Below are 5,880 nucleotides of genomic sequence, written 5' to 3'. Positions count from 1 at the left end.
AGGAAATATAATTTAAACAGTTGGCATTTTACCCATACCGAAACATATACACGTATATATAAGACAATTTATTTTTTCATTAAATTCATAAAAATTCTGATTTAATATATATTTTTCCCCTTACTTGGTTTCTTAAACTACGCCAACAGGCACTCTGAAAAATACCTGTGGCGCTCACTCGGACCCTGAAATTAAATTCCTAATTCAAATAAATTATTCATGAATATAATATTAATTTAATACTTCCTAGGGCCATAATTCCTAAATAAATAATAGTATCCTTAAATTTAGCCAAATTCTCAAATCTCATCTCGCTTTGGAGTAGGGCCTAGAAAATCCAAATTGACAAATTACCTACGTCAAATGATGGTGACGACAACTAGGACCCCATGGTTGTGTTCGTTCGTCGATTTAACCACATATTAATGGCGAAATTGAGAAAATTGGAAAAAATTACCTTTTCCCAGGAGCAGTGCTTAAGCCGTTCTCATGAAAAATCTATTCCAATAAAAATGTCGGCAGCGGATTCAGGATTCCAACGACACCTTCCATTTCCCAATCCGTCGCAAACTCATCGAGAAATTGAGAGAAGGAGAGAGAGGGGCAGAGATGGACACGGAGACACGCAGGAGATTTGCAAAATGGGGGGGGGGGTCCTGACCCCTCTGACTTCTTCTCCTTCTCCTTCTTCTTCTTCTTTCTTCTTCTTATCTTCTATCAGGAGATTTGCAAAGAGGGGGGGGGGGGTCCTTACTCCTCTGACTTCTTATCCTTCTTCTTTCTTCTTTCTTATTGTTTCTTGTTCTTATCTTCTATCAGTTACTTTATATATATATATATATATATATATATATATATATATATATATATATATATATATTTCTCTTATTTCAATTAATTTTTTTTAAATCCAATGTAAAAATATTTAATTTTTTTAATTTTAATTTTTTTCTCACGTCATTTCTTTTATTTATTTATCTGTTATTTTATTTATTTATTTTCAAATTATGTTAATCTCTTTAAATTTTCGGGTCTTTACAATCTAGGAGAATTCTTTGGAAGACATCATCTTTACTACCAGTTGCCAGAAGTGGGAGGATATCCTGAAATGGATTGATGGCTTGTGTGGTTGTATGCGGCAGATGGTCAACGAAATTGTGTGGAAACTTAGGAATGATGTTGTCTTTTGGAAAGATTATGAGGCTCTAGATAGGTTGATTAACAAGGCTGTTGTTGAGATTAAAAGATACGTGGTAGAGTAGTATTGTTATAATGTCTTGGAATCTGTTTCTATATATTTTCCATTTGATTTTTAATGAAGTTTAATATTTCCCAAAAAAAAAAACATATCATATTATCTCTAACTCAGTTCATGAACGAACAAAATACATTGAAATTGATTGTCACTTTATTCGGGAAAAACTTATGCAAAAGTTCATTACTACTGCTTATATGAAGTCTGATATGCAACTTGTTGATTCGTTTACCAAAACATAGAAGGGCGCTCGAGTTAAATTTATTTGTAACAAGTTAGGAGCACATGACATTTATGCTCTACCTTGAGAAAGAGCGTTAGGGGTTATTTATGTCTTTTAGTATTATTATAGTTAAGTGTGTTAGTATGTTAATTAGTGAAAGTTAGTAAGGATATTATTATCATTGGAATGTATTTGATTTGTATTATAAATAGAAGGAGAAACCTATCTTCAAATTAGATCATTTTATTTATTTAAACTCTCAACAGAAATGTTAAGAGTCATTAACATGTATTATTGTTATTTCCATCCTACATCTTAAGAAAATTACCTAAAAATGTGTTTAGACTGTAATGAAATATTTTAATACATGTTATTCAGCTCATAAAATAACTACATGTTGTTTTATTTTCTAAATTAATCTACTAATTAAATTAATTAAAATAAATGCATGACTATAAAAATAATTTAAGGGTTGGAGTCGTTGGATTATTATATTTTATATAGGATAAAAATACTAACCTCCCTTAAATTATGACAAAAAGACACCCCACCTAAAATTTCAAACATTCTAGGAACCTCCCCTAAGGTTTCAAATCCCAGGGATCTCTTCTGAAATATATCAAAAATATACAAATCTCTTTTTGTATTTTTTGTATCTTATATAAAGACAATTTTTTAAAGAGAAGGTCTGAGTTTTTTTGTAAATCTTGGAATAAGTTTATGACATTTTTGAAATTTCGGAAAAAGTCGTCATTTTTGAAAAATTTCATGTGAAATCCCTAAAATTTTTAAAATCTCAAAAAAGATTTTTATCTTTTTTGCCAAATAATTTAGCTGTGTTTAGGAGAGGTCTTAATTTAAATTTATATAAATACAAATAAAATTAATAAAAAAATTTTCTATTAAAATTTATTCAAATTCAAATGCTAAACTTAAAATATAAACATCCAAACGGAACATAACTAAAAATACTTCCACAATTATTCAAAAATAATTTTTAAAAATACCGGCTTATCATAATTGTAGTAAAAATACCTCATAATTGCCAGAAAATAAATTTTTTTTTTCTAAATTAGTAGTCTTTTTTTTAATTTTATACATTTATATATAAATATATTATTTTAAATTTTTTTATTAATTATTTTCTATTATGTTTTTTTACCTCTCCCTATTGCTCTTGAAATGTCATTTATTTCGCAGACGCTTCTTTCTGTTTTTTTTATTTTTCCTTTTTCCCTATTAATTGCAGCCGGCCTCTCATCTAACCGTCTTTCCGTGTTTTCATTTGCCGTCCAAAAAGCACAAGGATAAGATCTTTCCTATTTCATTTTGGAACGCTACATGCTTGACCCTTCCAAAAATTCATTTTCATTTTTTTAAAATTAATTTCTCTGCACTCTGTAATCCTAAAATTATATTTCCAGACATCAATTTCTATTTTCTTTTATGTCCCTCAATTTCAATTTCCTAAAATTTTCCTTCTATAAATTTTTACATTCTTATATCAATTTTTTTATAAAAATATTTAAAAAATAATAAACAAAAAACATAAATTTAAAAAATTGACAAAAAATATACGAAAATGTACTTAACCGTTTTTTAAAAGTAAGATTAAATTTTAAAATAAAAATAAAAATAAAAATAAAAAATAAAAAATAAAAAATAAAACTTGAATAGAAGTCTAGGCTGGGAAAAGCAAAAAAAGAAAAAAAAAAAAAAATGAGAAGGTACTTACCCACTTTTTGAAAGTGGGTTCAACAACCCACACCTTTTTTCCAAAGTCATAAATTTCCGCCCATGCAAATAACCCAAAAGCTCCGTTTTTATGTGGGATTTTATAGAAAGATTTTTTTTTTCTTTGGAAAAACATGGGGCCCACATGAGCATCCATCAAATCCCACCTTAATATTGTTTTATAATTTTAAAATACTTATTAAATTTGTATTAAATTATTTTGTAAATTAGATAATTAAGGAACATTTCAAGTTATTTCAAGTTATAATTTTCAAAAATGGCATGTCTTTCATGGACACAAACTCGTCTTAACGGGTCACAAGGAACCTGTTTTGTCGGGCCTAGCTAGGCAAACCTCGTAATCACCCTCCCCTCCCCTCCCCTCTTCTTTTATACTTTTTTCTTTCATGGACCCACCTTCAATTAAAATGTTGAATGGATGGAGCTTTTTATTTATTTTTTCATGGCGAGCTCCGACCAAAGACTAGCCCTAATTGGACCCTATCCCCCATTACAGGAACGACGACCTTTCCCTTGATTCGCTGTCCCGGATAATCAGATGCGGAGTTTCTTGATGAAGTTGTTTGGGGCTATTTACATATTGCATATTAACAATAATAAAATTATATTACGATGTGGTTCAAATGATAGTATGAATTACAGAATACTTCTTATAAGGTCGTTTAAATCCTTTCAAACTTGTTTTCGTAACTTTTGAATTTACCTTCCCTTTGAAGTTGTGTGATCAATTTCAAGGAATGTAAGATTAGTCACGTGAACCGTAAAATGGACGCATGAATACTCAATGCATAATCCAAAAAATAATAATAATATTATGTTATAATATATCGTGGATATTTTAAAATTTGAGTAAATTTAAATATTTTACTATATAATATACAAAAAGTTGAACACTTATTAAATTTAATATATATTATCTATAAACATATATATAAATATATAATTGTAATATTTTGTTGTTAGAAATTTGTATATTATAAACATAAAAAAGACTTTAAAAAATAATAAAATAAAATAATGAATGGAGAGAAAAAAATAAATTAAAATATATTTTTTTTAAATTATTTCAGAATACTTTATAATTACATGAATTACTTATAATTATTTTAAAAGACTCTTATAATTATTTAGAAATGTATTAAAATATTATTATATTATTTAATTTTTTATTAAACTTTTTTTTTAAAAAAATTATTATTATTATTATTATAACATAAAAAACATGAAATTACTAAAGTGGCGAAGGTCCTGAAGTTGCTTCGGCATGAACGCCTCCTCTGCGGTAATCATATTTAAGACTTTGTTGGGAGGGAGGAGAGGCTGCGCTGAGAGGAGGGCTTCGAGAACGTAGTGGGCGATAAGGCAGGCAGCCTGCGCTAGCCGCTCCATCGCCAGAGCCACCTGCTTCGGACGCGCCCGCCGCCAAATCCCGCTGCGGCTGGGCCGGTGGCGGAGGATTAGGCATCACGGCCTGCTAGATCAGTTTGGTGACTAGGTCTAGATATGAAAAATAAAGCTTCGAATGAATTAGATCTGAGATATCATACCGGGAAAATCGCTGAAGCAGATAGGAACCTAGAGATCCAGATCCGCGAGACTGGAAGAATCTGCTGAGAGAGAAGATAAGGGAGGAGAGATCGGAAACCTTCGGTATGGGAGGAATAGGAAAGGGGATCTCTAATATTTTGTGGAGGGCCTTTCCCATCACTCCCAATCCAAACGCTTCCGATGCTTCTCTACTCTCCCTCTACTTTCCATCAGAACCTTTACAACTGCCGTAGATCGAGATCTGAAACGATGTCAAACCTTGAATTGTTGAAGAACGGAGTGAAGATAGATGCGCATAACCCTCCATGCGTTTTGGTTTAGCCCAACCCAAGCTAGTGTTTAAATAGAAGGGGGAGGAGCAATTCTGACCGCTGATTTGAAAAAACCCTAAAGCCTAAATGAATCTTACGGGGGCTTCGTAAAATGACCACCGTAAAAGGCGTGGGGGTTCCACTTTTCATGCCTTGGTCTTTTCTTCGTCCTCAACCACTCCCACTCCCCATATTTCTTTACTTATATATCCATATCTACATCTGTCGTGTTGTAAGGGATTCCTCCTTTCGGCTCATCTTTCTAATTTCTCACATTAACTTTTTATAAATATTTATTTATTTATTTATTAAATAAATTATTTACTGAAAACATAAAAGTAAAAAAACCAATAATTGACCGAATTCTCTTCTCACTCTCTCTATTTTTTGTATTCTATTATTTTACAGGAGATCATTTTGAGTTTTTTTTTTTAAATTTTAATTTTATTTTATAATACAATATTAAATAATAATTTGAAAGGAGAAAAATTGTCGGTTTTAATGCTTACGTTGTGACACTGCTAAATCACATTATAATAATTTGAAATTATTATAGGAGGAGGTTACTACTATAGTATAGCAGTAATTTGAAATTGTCTTAAAATTGCCTTCTTTGACTTTATTAATTTACAAAATTAGAAAATTCAAATCACGGGTTTGAAGCCGTGGATGAAAGCAGGAATGATTGCGTGAGTGGGATAGCAATTAACAGTCAAAAAGGCCAATATGAATGAATATAAGGTAAATTTGAACTTCTACTTGAATAAATTTTTATATTAAAAAATTAA

The 5,880-nt window shown here is 30.3% G+C and overlaps 1 long non-coding RNA gene across 1 annotated transcript; it reads right to left on the bottom strand.

Moving 5' to 3' along the window:
- Positions 1-3,820: 3,820 nt before the first annotated feature.
- Positions 3,821-5,403, bottom strand: LOC131158008 (uncharacterized). The gene is made up of 2 exons (XR_009137374.1): positions 4,781-5,403; positions 3,821-4,704 (listed from the first exon to the last, which is right to left on the bottom strand). It is a non-coding gene; the product is annotated as an uncharacterized LOC131158008 (long non-coding RNA).
- Between the last annotated feature and the right edge of the window lie 477 nt (positions 5,404-5,880).

This window comes from Malania oleifera, chromosome 1 (assembly GCF_029873635.1).
Source record: "Malania oleifera isolate guangnan ecotype guangnan chromosome 1, ASM2987363v1, whole genome shotgun sequence".
NCBI classification, from domain to species: Eukaryota; Viridiplantae; Streptophyta; class Magnoliopsida; order Santalales; family Ximeniaceae; genus Malania; species Malania oleifera.
Note: the sequence above shows the minus strand (reverse complement) of the source record. Positions and strands in the feature narration are given on the sequence as shown.